This window comes from Pseudorca crassidens, chromosome 5, assembly GCF_039906515.1.
Source record: "Pseudorca crassidens isolate mPseCra1 chromosome 5, mPseCra1.hap1, whole genome shotgun sequence".
NCBI classification, from domain to species: domain Eukaryota; kingdom Metazoa; phylum Chordata; class Mammalia; order Artiodactyla; family Delphinidae; genus Pseudorca; species Pseudorca crassidens.
This window is the reverse complement of record NC_090300.1, coordinates 145549819-145564063: the sequence shown is the minus strand read 5'-3', so window position 1 is coordinate 145564063 and position 14245 is coordinate 145549819. Positions and strand designations below refer to the sequence as shown.

General features: G+C 50.9%; 1 protein-coding gene across 3 annotated transcripts in view; it reads left to right on the top strand.

Moving 5' to 3' along the window:
- The first annotated feature begins 605 nt into the window (after window positions 1-605).
- The window catches only part of PRDM15 (PR/SET domain 15), a 59411-nt gene continuing 45771 nt past the window's right edge, over window positions 606-14245 (top strand). Inside the window, exon 1 of one of the 3 annotated variants that reach the window (XM_067739540.1) lies at window positions 606-702. The gene's annotated coding sequence lies outside the window, so the exon portion shown is untranslated. The remainder of the gene's footprint in view (window positions 703-14245) is intronic. The other 2 variants (XM_067739539.1, XM_067739538.1) reach the window with 2 other exon arrangements.

Below are 14245 nucleotides of genomic sequence, written 5' to 3'. Positions count from 1 at the left end.
GGTAAGGGGCCGCGCGTGGCCGCACGACGCTCCCTCCAGTCTCGGGGAGAGGGCAGCCGGAACTCGCCCCGCTTCTACTTGCCGATCCGGATCCACGCCACTCGCTCACCGCGCGCCCCGTCCACGCCTCGCCGCTGCCCTGTGCACGCCGCCCAAGCCCCGCCACAGTCCTGTCTACACCGCTCCGGCTCCCCCTCGTCCACGCGGTCCGCAACCCCGCTGCCGCGTCCACCGCAGCCGCTGCCGCTCCACTGGTTTGTGCCACCTTCTCCTCCGTCCACACGACCCGCGCCCTGGTGCTCGCTGGTCCATGCCGCCCGCTCCACCGTTCCCCGTCCACACTGCCCGCCTCCGCGCCCAGGCCGTCCGCTCCGCGTTCACGCCGCCCGCTTCCCGTCCACACCGCCCGCTCCTCCGCCTCCCCGTCCACGCCGTCCACACTGCCCGCTCGCCTGCTCCCTGGCCAGGCCGCCTGCTCCGCGACCACACCGCCCACCCCTGGTCCCGGCCGCCAGCTCCCCAGCTCTCCCGTCCGGGCCGTCCGCTCCCACGCTCTCGCGTCCACGCCGCCCGCGCCCCGGGAGAACTACAACTCCCACAATGCCCCGCCACCGCCCCCCGGCTTCCGGTGCTGCGTAGTTTCCGGAGCGGATCGCAACCCGGAGTCCGGATCCGATCCCGCTCTGCACATTCCAAAGGCAGGTAAAGCCCGGGCCCCGCGCCCTCCGCCCGCCCCCGCACGCGCCGCCCCGGCCCGGCCCGGCCCGCCGCCCCCGCGCGCCCCCGCCTGGCCCGCCGCCCCCGGCCCCGCCCGGCCCGCCGCCCGCCCCGGTCCAGCCGCCATGCCGCCTGTTCTTTGTTACATTCGCCGGCTGCGGGCACCGTGGGCGATCGGAGTCAAAACCCGGCTGGATTTCCCGGAGCCGCTCCGGGATCGCCCTGCGCGCCGCCAGCCCGCCCGCCGCCGGCCCCGCCGCGGGCCCCGCCGCCCGCTCCCCCAGGCCCGCCCGCTCGGGGCGCGGGGCCGGGGCCGCGCTCGCCCGTGGGCGCGGCGCTGGGGGTCCTCCGCCCCCGGCCCCCGGCCCGCGGTCCCGCCCCCGGGCGCCCTCGTCGCCGACGGTTCCTCGTGATGTCACTCTCCCCCGTCCTGGGCCCAGCCCCCGGGGGCGAATGGGGAGGGTCCCTGGACCCCCCGCTCCTGCGGTTAGCAAGGCAGACCCCAGGATTCGGGCGACGGGGCTGCCCAGCCTCCCCCCACCGCCGCCCCGCCCCGAGCACCCTGCATCCTGTTTGTGTAAACCCTTGGGTGGCAGAGGCAAGGTAGTGAAATCCGTGGACAGGTGACATGTGCCCGCCCTCGGGGTGGGTGGCTGTGCTGGAAAACGGCGCGCTGGCCCCGCCCTGACGCGGACAGGTGGACCAGCCGGCCATGTGGCCTCTGGCGAGGGGACGGGTATTCGCGATGAAGGTCAGCTTTGAGAAGACAAGTGAAAACGCATTATGGAAATATCCACCGTGCTGATAGCTATAGTTGTTATGTGTTAATCTCTATTAAGGTAGTAGATGAGATTTCCTTTTTTTCCACAAAAGCTCAGAAATTGCCATCCTGCCCCACCAAGGGTAGATTAAAATGGTAGAAACAAGTGTGTGATCAGAGACACGTGGGCCCGTGTACATATTTAAGCGGCCAACCCACAAAAACCACGTTTGCTTAAGCCACTCATAGAATCTGGACTCACCAGATAAATTTGGAGAAACCCAGCTTGGTTCCTGGACGTATTTTTAAGGACGAAAAGTAAATGAGCAAGTGGTTTTATGACAGATCTTCAAAGGCAACAGTGAGAACTCTCCCTGGAGAGTGTAATGATGTAGACACTTTGTTTTTATAAGTTAGCCTCCCCCGCCACCCAGTACACACAAAACACCACCGTATTTTGTTTCAAACCTGGACATTTTCACGTTTTCCACATTTTCATGACTCCACTCTGCTTCTCTGGATTTCCTTGACATCACTGCCTTATGGTGAATGGTTAAGAAATAGGACTATAGTTTGAATTTTGAAAGGGAAAGATAGTAAGATTTATCCTGTATAAAGTTTTTTTCTCCTATATCTTTGATTCATATTTTTGCAAAAAAGCTACCAACAAAGAATACAATATGTTCGCTTTTGCAAGCAGAAGGAATAGTTATTTTTTCCAGAAGACCAATAAATACATTTAAAAATCACCCCCAATTACAAGGCTAATAGCTTTTCTGGGAACAATTATATTTGAGAAAGAACTCCATTAGCTTGGGATATACCTCTCATGTATCATTCTTTTGATATCGTCGTCTGTGTAGAAGGCCAGGGGAGGAACACTTCTCCCATTTTGCAGATTCAAGGGAGACTGAAGGCAGCTGTTTCTTGCGCGTGTGATTTGAGAGGCTGAGATTGTGGGCAAGGACTCCAATGCTTTCTCAGCCTCCTTTCCACAGTTGTGACGTATGACAATACCTGGCTTTCATCTCACGTGGTTCACGCGTGCGCATGTTCATTGGCCGTCCACCCAGCAGCTTTCACGTGCCGGGCGCTGCAGAGGGTGAGAGAGAAGGCCCTGCCTGGTAGCCCGAATGCTCTGGAGGGAGGGAGGTGGACAGTGGTTAGAGCGTGTAGAAGAAGGCAGGAAGGGTGACAGGTGGAGGCGGGGGATGGGCAGGGGTAGGCACACTTGGGCAGTGGGGACCAGGAAGGTCTGTCTGAGAAGGTGACATTGCAGTGGAAACCAGTGCTGCGAGGCCCTCAGTGGAGATCTGGGGTGAGGGTGTCTGTCACAGGCAGACGTGGCAAGTGCAAAGGCCCTGGGGTGGCAGCAAGCTCTGTGTGGCTGAGGTGGGGTAGCACAGGAGGGTGGCACAGGCTGTACTCTACTCAGAGTTTACCCTGAGAGCCAAGCGGACACCACTGGGCTTTGGGGCAGGGGTCCAAAGGATCTGTGTCTTTTTAGAGAGGACCCTGTGGCTGCCCAACAAGGTTCCCCTAGAAACAGGGTGGGGGCAGAGGGGAAATGAGGTGACAGGACAAAGCGTATTTCTAGAGCGAGGCAGGCCTTGCTGCTGGTTTGGGTGGGGAATGTGCAGGGGGTGACAGGAGGGGCCATTCACTGAGGTGCAGGTGACAGGTGTGCAGGTTGAGGGGTGGTCAGGGAATCAGGACCTGGTAGACCAGCAGCATCTTCAAACTGCCCCTCGGGTGGGAGAAACCCTTGCCCAGGGCCCATGGTCCTGGTCATCACCTTCCTTAAGTGCTCCCTTACTAAGGAAGGGTCCCTCCCACTGTCCAGAAGATGGCGACCCCCCAGCCCCAGTCTTGGTGTGGGCCGTGGTCAGCTCACAAGTACGTGGCTCTCACGGTACATGGGAGACCTCGGCAGGTGGTCATTGCTAAGTGGCGACTATAACGAAGTTCTTCCGTCCCAACTACTTGTCTGTGGGAGCAGGGTTTCCTGCACTCACATCTGTAAAAACGAAGGGTAGGAACAGAGTTGAATCGAATTCCATGATACGTGACTGGATTGGCGAGAAAGTCCTATTTATCTCATTAAACCCAGCTTCTGTGCTAGGTGACTGTTGACCAGTGTGGGCAGTATTTCCATTTTCATCAGTGGTGTCCCAGTTACTGGAACGATAGCGTAGTCCAGGAGAAATTAGCACAAACTCACGGTCATAGGAAATCAAGACTAATTTGATCTGTATGCGTAAACGGCGATCGATAGTCATTTCAAGCACAAACATAACACATTGGGTTTAACATCTGTGGTGATGGAAACAGACGATGGTACAGACAGAAGCGCCGTGAGCCCCCTGACAGATGAAGAGCTTGTCCACATGCCTTGTGATCGGACGGCAGTGGGTGTCACGCTGTGGTGTTTCGATTCCAATAGATGTGTTTAGAAGAGACACATGGCAGTTTTATTTTAAGAAGTTAATATTCATAATATGCTGGATATTACGTCCCTTGCAGCTGTTTAAAGTAAGGCTGAGCAGCTTACACTGTCAGCTGAAGAGCAGGAAATAGCATTTTGTAAAACACTTTTGTGGGACTGTCGGCAAAGAGGTCGGTCATGGAACCATGTGTCAGGTGGGCTCAGGGGCCTGGGTGGACTCGGGCATGGGAGGTGATGGCGGGTAAATGCCGGATCCGGATGGAGAAAGGACGGAAGGGCCGGACTGGGCTGCCCCACCGTGGCGGCTTGAGATGGGAGCACAGAGGGGCCTCGGGAGGAGCAGGGGTTGGGATGGAAAGACCAGGAGACCTCGCCGGAAAGGGTTTCCAGGGGGAGGGGGTGAATGCTGCCTAGGGGATGAAGGGGAGGCAGTCCACAATGGAGGGCTTTGGTGGAGCCAGGAGGGCAGTTCTTCCCATTCAAGAGAGAAGCCGCCAGAGTCCTTCCCAGGACTTCTGCAATGAAAGGAGACAGAAGTGCGGCATTAGAGCCACAGGTAAAACTTCTTGGTTTTCACGAGTGAGCTCTGTTGAAGGCTGGTGTGAATAATCCAGGGGCGTAACTCTGCAGCAGAGACAGGTGTGTAATAAGGGAGGTGCAGGTGGGGCGGGGCCTCCCGGGGAGACGTGGCTGCAGTGTGCCTGTGTGGTGAGTGACAGGTGTGGCCAAGAGGGCTTTGGAGAGGAGGGGCCATTTGGATGAGGTTTTAAAGGTTAGGTAGGAGTTTGGCAGGTGGAGGGAGCTTCTGGAGGAGGAGACAAGAGGAAGGCGTCGTGGAAGCTTGGAGGCTGGTCATGGATGGTTTGGGGTGGTGAGGAACCTGTCGCTGTCACGGGGCAGGGGACAGCTCAGGGTCACAGTGGGGGCCCAGTTGAAGCCTCTCATCCTAATAGCATCTGAGGAAGCCCAACTCTGGATGCTCCCCTGGAGTCTCCCAGAGCCTGTGGGGTCATGTTTCCGCAGACTTGCAGCAAATTGAAGCGTGGGCTTCCCAGAGATGACGGCTTTCTTTACCTGAGAGCTGCTGGGTGTTAGGGCTCCGTTTGACTTGTTTTCAATGTTCAGCACCATCTGCTTCTCCAGCTTAAGCGCTGAAATATCGCAGGTACCATCAGAAAACCCTCGATAAATGGCCTTCCACCATGATGAGGCCAGAGGTAGATGTTCTCATTCGAGTGTCCCTAGATCGTGATTCGTGTGTAGGGCCTGCTGGGGATGATGTGCCGGAACTGTCACTCCCTGCTCGCTGTCGGGGGGAAGGGACCCTACCTGCTGGACAGAGAGTCTGTCTTGGGGAAGGAGTGTGCCCAGTGCTTTGTAACTCAAGGCCTTTGGCCTTTTGTAAGCTTAAAAATATATATGCTAATTAGTTATAGTAAGTTTGCCTTTTATTGTGACCAAAAACATAAGTGCAATTTGGTCATATTAGTCGAGAGGTTTACAAAGTCTGTTCTGACCAAGCCGCTGCAATTCTGTTCATTGATCCATTGCTTCCATGCCACCCGCCCCCTCTGCCCCATCCCTCTGGGCCCCTTTGTCCCGCACATCTGACTTCTCTGGACTTCGTTCTCTGTGGTTTCTCTTTCCACTGTGCTCTCGCCCTTATGCTGAGAACGGGTGAGGATCTTTTCACCACCAAAGCTCCCAGGGTGCCTAGTTTTAAAATATCTTGTCTGTCTCCCAAGGCCTGTTAAGTAAGAATCAGGCCTCACATTCCCCTCTTTTCTTTTTTTTTCTGTTAAGCAAAAGATGATTGCCCGTTGGAGCTCTCATCAGCCTGAGAAGGCCAATTAGCTCAGTTTCCATTTCTGAGACGGCAGAATGCAAACCTCTCTTGCCCCCTTTGCTCAGAAATCCCTCCTAAAGAACCAGATGTGAGAGTCAGAAAAACAGGTGTCATCTTGGGTGAAACTAAGAGGTTCAGAAAGAGGAACCAGAAGAAATTATAAAAGAAATAACACAAGAAAATCTGAGGACTGCAGGACAGGAGAGCCGGGGTGAAAGGGCCACAGCCCGAGCTCGGCACCAAGGCAGACTGTGAGCCTTCAGGGCCCTGGAGCTAAAACAGTCTAAGAGATCTGGGGGGAGGGAGTCACATACAGAGGGTTTGCCTCCTGGAAAGTCATCAGACTCCTCAGCTGGAGCATTGGAAGCTGAGGACGATGGAGTCTCACTTTCAACCTTCCTCAGGAAAACCACCGCGTACCGGGCAAAGCAGCTGGCCTGTGAGATCGGAGTAAAGACATTCGCAGACAGGCAAGTCCTCTCAGGAGATTTACTGCCCAGGCACCATTCTAAGGAAACTACTGGAAAATGTGCTCCCCAGATCAAAGGAGTAAACCAAGAAAATGGAAGCAACGAGGGCTCAGGAAACAAGAGCTCCACACCCAAGAGGACAAACGAATCCCAGGTGACAGTGGAAGGAAGGCCCACGCAGCCAGTGTCAGACCTGAAGGGCAGCAGGACAGGAAGGGGCCAACTAGAAAATGAACAAAAGACGCGAAGAGACATTTACTGAAGAGGATTTACGAGTGGCAAATAAGCACAGGAAAAGATGTGCAGTGTCATTAGCCATGAGGGAAATGCAAACTAAAGCCACAATGAGGTACCACTGCACACGTGTGAGAATGGCTAAAATAAAACACGGTGACACCAAATGCTGCCAGGGACGCCAAGAAACTGGATCTTTCAGACGTTGGCGGTGGGGCACTTTCTTTAAAAACTGAACATCCACCTCACGTAGGACCCAGTCATTACACTCTTGGGCGTTTATCCCAGAGAAATGTCAACTTATGTCCAGACATACCCGTGCACAATTGTTCATGGCAGCTTTATTTGTAATAGCCAAAAGTGGGGACAAAACCAAGGCTCCTTCAGTAAGTGAGTGGTTAAGCGCACATCATGGAGTGAGAGGCAGTAAAAGGGCTGAACTACTGAGACATGTGACAACCCAGGGACGTTATGCTGAGGGAAGAAAAAAGCCAGTCTCACAAGGCCACATACCGTGTGGTCCCATTTATATGACACTCTTGAAATGATAACATTTGTAGAGTTGGAGAACAGATTAGTGGTTGCTAGGGGTTAGGGATGGTCAGGGGACAGGGTGTGACTATAGAGGGGCACATGAGGGAAGTCTTTTCAGTGATAGAACATTCCTGAATCTGGATTGTGGAGGTCGTCCCATGAGCCTTCACCTGTGATGAGAAGACACTGAATTACGTGCACACGCACAGTGCCAAGGTCAATATCCTGGTTTTGAGAGTGTGCTGTAGTTACGCTCTCAAACTGTGTATGTGATATACATAGTTATGTAAGATATAACCCTTGGAGAAAACTGAGTGAAGGGTTCAGGGGACCTTCCTGTGCTATTTTTGAAACTTCCTGTAATTATTGCAAAACTCAAGATCTAGGAAGTATTCCATGTGTGGCTTACCTTACATTTCTGTTGAGACCACTGCTTTGGCCACTGACAAGGAGGGACTTCTAAGTCATCTGGGCCAAGAGCAAACTTGCAGGCCCTCAGCCTCCATCACCTCTGTCCTTTATCCGTCCCCTTCCATCACATAGGCAGGCCAGGGACGGCCTGAGAAGGCCCAGTCTGATCAACAAACAAGCGATAACCTTCGTTTCATACTTATATCAACAACCTTCTTGAAAGCGCCTTTTTCTTTGAGTTATTTTAAGCTACGTGTCTTTTAAAATTGTGAAGTTTTCACTTTCCAGTGTTTCAAAACGGATTGTTTTTTCTAAACCCCAGCTTCTGCAGATCACACTTAAAAATAATCCTTATCGGCACTTCCCTGGTGGTCCAGTGGTTAAGACTCCTCGCTTCCACTGCAGGGGGCACTGCAGGGTTCAATCCTGGTTGGGGAACTAAGACCCCACGTGCCACGCGGCCAGGCGGAAAAAAAATTCCTTTTCACCTTGCATGCACCAGGACAGCTGCTGTCAAAAGACCCAGAAAATAACAAGCGTTGGCGAAGGTGTGGAGGGAATGGAAGATGGTGCAGCTGCCATGAAAAGCAGTATGGTGGTTCCTCAGAAATTAAATGTAGAATTACTGTATGATCCAGTAAGTCCACTTCTGCGTACAGACCCAAAAGAGTCGAAGGCAGAGACCCGAAGAGGTATTTGCCCCTTGTTCATAGCGGCTTCATTCACCGTAGTTAAAACGTGGAAATGACCCAAGCGTCTATTGACAGGTGAATAACGATAGGGTGTTATTCAGCCTTTAATAAGAGGGCCATTCTGACACACAGTCCAACGTAGATGAACCTTGAGGACGTGATGCTGAGTGAGACAAGCCTGTCTCAGAAGGAGGAACACTGTCCGACCACCTACAGGAGGTACTTTGAGGACTTGGAATCTGAGCGATCGTTGTGGTAAAGAGTGTTCTGTCCCACGTTTGGTGTATGGTTCCCCTTCCAGGACCTGTTTCCCGGGGAATCTGGATCGAGCTGGTCTGTGCTGGGACGTGGGGGAGGCTCGTCTTACCCTCTCTTTCCTCTCCAGGTGGTGTTTGACCAGCGGCAGGCTAGGGAACACTCCCAGCGGCAGGCGATCTGTGGAACTGCACTGTTTTTATAGAAAATTTGTGTGAAACTGACAACAGACCAATGAGGTTTCTGGGCCGTCTGAGCTGAGGGTGGCGGCAGGGTGTCTGCCTGCATCCAAGTTCTGGGTGATGAATGTTCGCAGCCGTAGGAGGTCCCTGACCACCTGCCTGAGAACCAGACTCGGCCTCCCGTGGCCCTCGGAGCACTAGGCAGGGAAGCTGGGAGTGGCCCGGAGTTCGTTTTTGGCGTGTGAGCTGCCGCCGGCTTCCAGGCGGAGGTGCGGCCGGGGAGCTGGGTGTACATGTGGGACCCCGAGTAGGGTCACCAGTGTCCACGTGGTATTAGCAGCAGCCACAGAAGCAGGTGTGACTGCCTGGGAAGAGGGTGCAGCACGAGGAGGGATGAGAAGGGGCCGGTGCGGAGCCCATGGGAGCTAAGACAGCGACCGGGTGGCAGAGGAGGATACCCCAGGGGCCGGAGCACCGCGAGAGAGCAGCTCGGTGCGGTTGGCTGGGAGAGGAGTGGCTGTGGAGGAGAGGAGAGCAGTCAGCCACATCCGGTGTGACCCAGAGGTCAAGTGAGGTGAAGAAAAAGCTGTTTAGTGGACTTGGCATGCGTCCAAGGCCAGCTTTGAGGGCAGGACGCAGAGTCAGCGGAAGAGGAGGACCTGGGAAGAGTGTGTCGGCACCATTTACAAATAGCTTTAGTATGAACACACAAAACAGTGGACCCGCAGGCAACGGCCGACCGCACGAGTCCATCACCAGCTCAGCTGCTGTCGCCCAGGTCTGACTGCCCCCTCCACCCCGTCCAGGACTCCCCACCGGTAGGACCTCGAGGCAAACCCTGGTCACATCATTGCGTTTGTAAATATTTCAGTCTGTGTCTCTACAGGAGAAGGACTCTAAAAATAACCACAATACTGTTACCCACCTAAAACATTTAACACTGGTTCCTTAACATGGTCAAAATCTGGTCAGATATCCAGTCGGTGTTCAGATATCCAGTGGTCCGATAAAAGTCATGTGTGCTTTATTCCACCAGGATCCGGACCATTCCCATGCATTGCACCGGAAGTTGCTTTTGAACTCCAGTGATTTGATTTCACTGATTTTGATGAGATCACTGTAGGTTCCCTGGTGGTTATAAGAAAGAACACAGAGAGATCCGTGTATGCTTCATCCAGTTTCCCCCAGTGGTACCGTCTTGCACAACTCCAGTACCGGGTGGCAGCAGGGATGGTCACCTTGATGCAGTCCAGATACAGAATGTTCCAGCCCCTCAAGGAGCCCCCTGGTGCCCCCTTATAGCCTCCCCCTCTTTCCTCCAACCCCTTTCCCTCCTTTACCCCCACCAACCAGTGCTCTAGTCCCCTCCTCAATAATTTTGTCATTTCAAGAATGTTATGTGAATGGGGTCATACGGCACGTAACCTCTGAGGACTGGCGTTTTTCACCCAGCAGCACTCTGGGGATTCAAGATCGGTTGTGTGTGTGTCAGTAGTTTCGTGTCTTTAGTTGCTGATTAGTATTCCAGGCTGTGGATGGACCACAGATTAGATTGTTTAACCAGTCACCCAGTGAGGGACTCTGGGTGGTTTCCAGTTTAGGCTCTTAGGAATAAAGCTACCCTCAGTAGTCATGTACAGGTTTTTTGTGGATGTAAGTTTCCATTTCTCTGGGATAACCACCCACCCGTGCCATTGCTGGGTCATAGGCCATGTTGGTTTTATCAGAAACCGTCAAATGGATTTCTACCCCCACCAGCGAACACAGATGCCCCAGTCCCCTCATCCCCACCGGCATCCCGCCGTTCTGAAAGGTGTGGAGTGGTGTCCTTGCGGTTTCTACTTGCGTTTCCATGGCAGCTAATGACATTGGACATCTTTTCATGTGCTTGTTTGCCATTCCAGTGTTTTTGTTGATGAAATGTCTATTCATGTCTTTTGCCCATTTTCTAATTGGCTTGTTTGCATTTTTACTATTGGGTTTTGAGAGTTCTTTGCATATTCTGCATATGGTTACGTGGTTTGCAAAAATGTCTCCTGGTCTTTACATTGTCTGTTCATCCTCTTAATAACATCTTCTGTAGAGCAAAAATGTTAAATTTTGGTGAAGTCCCATTTATCAATTTTCCTTTAGTAAACCGTGATTTTGGTGACAAGTCTGAAAACTGGCTAGTTCTAGATCTCAAAGATTTTCTCCTGTTTTTCTAAAAAAAATTTACTGTTTTATGTCTTAAGTCTCTGATCCATTATGAATTAATCTTTGTGTGAGATGTGAGGTCACAGTTCTTTTTTTTTTTTTTTCTGCCTCTGCATGTCCAGTTGCCCCAGCACCGTTTGTTGAAAAGACCATCCTTCCTCCACTGAGCTGCTTTTCCCCTTTGTCCAAAATCAGTCGAGCATATTTCTGTGAGTCTGTTCTCCATTTCCATTGATCTGTGTGTCTATCCCTCTACCAATACCAAAGTCCTTATTGCTGTCCTTTATAATTAAGCTTGAACCAGGTAAACTGATTTCTCTCACTTTAGTCTTCTTTTTCAGAATTGTTTTTAACAGTTGTAATCATGGGGGCTGCCGAGTAAACCTCAAGTGTCACAGAGAGCATCTGCCCCAGATCTCCCCTTGCTCCCCATTTCCCACCAAGTTACACACAGATACTCCTGGTCTAAGCCTAACTGACCCTCATGACACATCTCGTTTCCTGACATGATTGCTGTGGTCCCCCAGTGCTTTTTGCAGGAGTAATCATGTAAGTGTTAAAAAGATTGAAGGTTAAGCAGCGGTTCTCAGACTTGAGCCGCATCAGGATAACCTGGAGGTTTGCAAATACACGGAGTGCAGGGCCCCAGCCCAGCAGGTCTGGGGAGGGGCCCAAGAATTCACATTTCTGAGAAATTCCCAGGTGCTGCTGGTGCTACTGTTTGATGGTCCAGGGACCACACTGAGAACCACTGATATAAGTAAGTTTCCCCAGGATCGGTGGTTAAAATGGCTGAATATCACACTTTGAATATTTTTCTGTCATTTTCCCTACAACAGTACTATTTACAATCCCTTGGTCTGAGATTTCTTACATGCTGCAGAAGTCTGGAGACTGGACTTCCCTTCTGCAAAGGAGCATTCTGCACACCAGAGGGATTTTGCCAGCACAGCACAGACTTCAGGAGGCTCCTTTATAAAAGTTATTTATGACAAAAACCCACAACCAACATAATACTCAACAGTGAAAAGCTGAAAGACTTCCTGCTAAAATCTGCAACAAGACAAGGGTGCCCACTCTCACCACTTCTGTTCAACATAGTATTGGAAGCCCTAGCCATAGCACTCAGACAAGAAAAAGAAATAAAAGATATCCATACTGGAAGGGAAGAGGTAAAGTTGTCATTATATGCAAATGACATGATACTATATAGAAGACCCTAAAGGTGCCACACAAAACCTACTAGAACTGATAAACGAATTCATCAGAGTAGCAGGACACAAGATTAACAAACAGAAATCTGTTGCATTGCTTCACACTAACAGTGAAATATTAGAAAGGGAAAGTGAAAAATGAACAATCTCTTTTAAAATCGCATTCCCCCCCCCAAAAAAAATACGTAGGAATAAACCTGATCAGGGAGGTGGAAGACTTATATGCTGAGAACTATAAAACATTGATAAAGGAAATTAAAGATTATTTAAAGAAATGGAAAGATATCCCATGCTCTTGGATTAGAAGAATTAATATTGTTAAAATGGCCATACTACCCAAAGCAATCTACAGATTAATTGTCCCTACCAAATTATCTGTGACATTTTTCACAGAACTAGAACAAATAATCCTAAAATTTATATGGAACCATAAAAGATGCAGAATTACCAAAGCAATCCGGAGGAAAAAGAACAAAGCTGGGGGCATAACTCTCAGACTTCAGATAATACTACAAAGCTACAGTAATCAAAACATCATGGTATTGGCACAAAAACAGACATATGGATCAATGGAACAGAATAGAGAGCCCAGAAATAAACCCATACACCTATAGTCAATTAATCTCAACAAAAGAGGCAAGAATATACAATGGAGAAAAGACAGTGTCTTCAGCTGGTGATGTTGGGAAAGTTGGGCAGCTACATGTAAATCAGTGAAGTTAGAACATACCCTCACACCATTCACAAAAATAAACTCAGAATGGCTTAAAGACTTAAATATAAGACATGACACCATAAAACTCCTAGAAGAGAACATAGGCAAAACATTCTCTGACAGAAACCATAGCAGTGTTTTCTTAGTCTCCCAAGGCAGTAGAAATAAAAGCAAAAATAAACAGATGGGACCAATCAAACTCATAAGCTTTTGCACAGCAAAGGAAACCATAAACACAATGAAAAGACAACCTATGAAGTGGGAGAAAATATTTGAAAACGATGCGACTTGATTTCCAAAATACACAAACAGTTCATACAAGTCAGTAACAAAAAAACAAACAAACCAATCCAAAACTGGGCAGAAGACTTAAATAGACATTTCTCCAAAGAAGACATACGGATGGCCAACAGGCACATGAAAGGATGCTCAACATCGCTAATTATTAGAGAAATGCAAATCAAAACTACAGTGAGGTACCACCTCACACCAGTCAGAATGGCCATGATTAAAAAGTCTACAAATAACAGATACTGGAGAGGGTGTGGAGAAAAGGGAACCCTCTTGCACTGTTGGTGGGAATGTAAATTGGTACAGCCACTATGGAGAACAGTATGGAGGTTCCTTAAAAAACTAAAAATAGAGCTACCATATGACCCAGCAATCCCGCCCCTGGACATATATCCGGAGAAAACTCTAATTTGAAAAGATACATGCACCCCAGTGTCCACAGCAGCACTATTTACAGTAGCCAAGACATGGAAGCCTTGAGAGGCCCGACCAGAGGCAGGCACAGGGGAGGCGGCCACACTGGGCCATGGGGAAGGCCAGAACGGTTCCCTTTGTCCGCACCCTCTGATGCTGCCACCTTTGTAAGCAGTTTGAGGGCTCCCTTAAGAGCCCACTGTTCTTGTAGAACTTCCTTGACCCTGAGCTGGTGTTGGTGGGTAGAGTGGGTTCCTGCTGATGGGCGGACGGCTCTCAAGCTCCTGGGGGCACCTCAGCAGCTCACGAAAGCGGGTTTTCACGTGTTTCCTCTGCCTCTTTGTCCCTCTTCTCCTTTTGCTCCGTGACCAGCCATTGCCCCTGTTCCAGACTGGCCCCTGGCCCCTGACCCCACCTGTGGAGCCCATCAACCAGGAAACACAAAGTTAAACGTGCTGAGGCCACATGAGGCATCTTGTAATGTAAAGGGGTGTCCCCAGGAACAGAAAAAACTGTGCTGTGTTTGGGGAAAACATATGCCCTGGTTGTCGATCCTTGGCATTTTAGGGGTAAATTGGAAACGCCATCTCTCTGCCTTGTTTCCTTATAACTAATTCACTCTTCTGTGGTGGACCTTTCAACTAATCACGTGTTCAGCAAATCAGTTTTCATTGGGACTTTGCATTTGTCTGCTATTCATTCTTCGCAAGCTCCCGGGGTGGAAATGGGGCAGAGGGCGTGTGGAATTGGCATTCATGGAGCGCCGGCCTGTGTACTTCCCCAGAAAGGTACCTAGTGATACACTCGGGCTTGGCTAGGAGTGGGATGCAGGAAGGATGTGTTGAGTTAGCTTAATTGGGGATGGAGG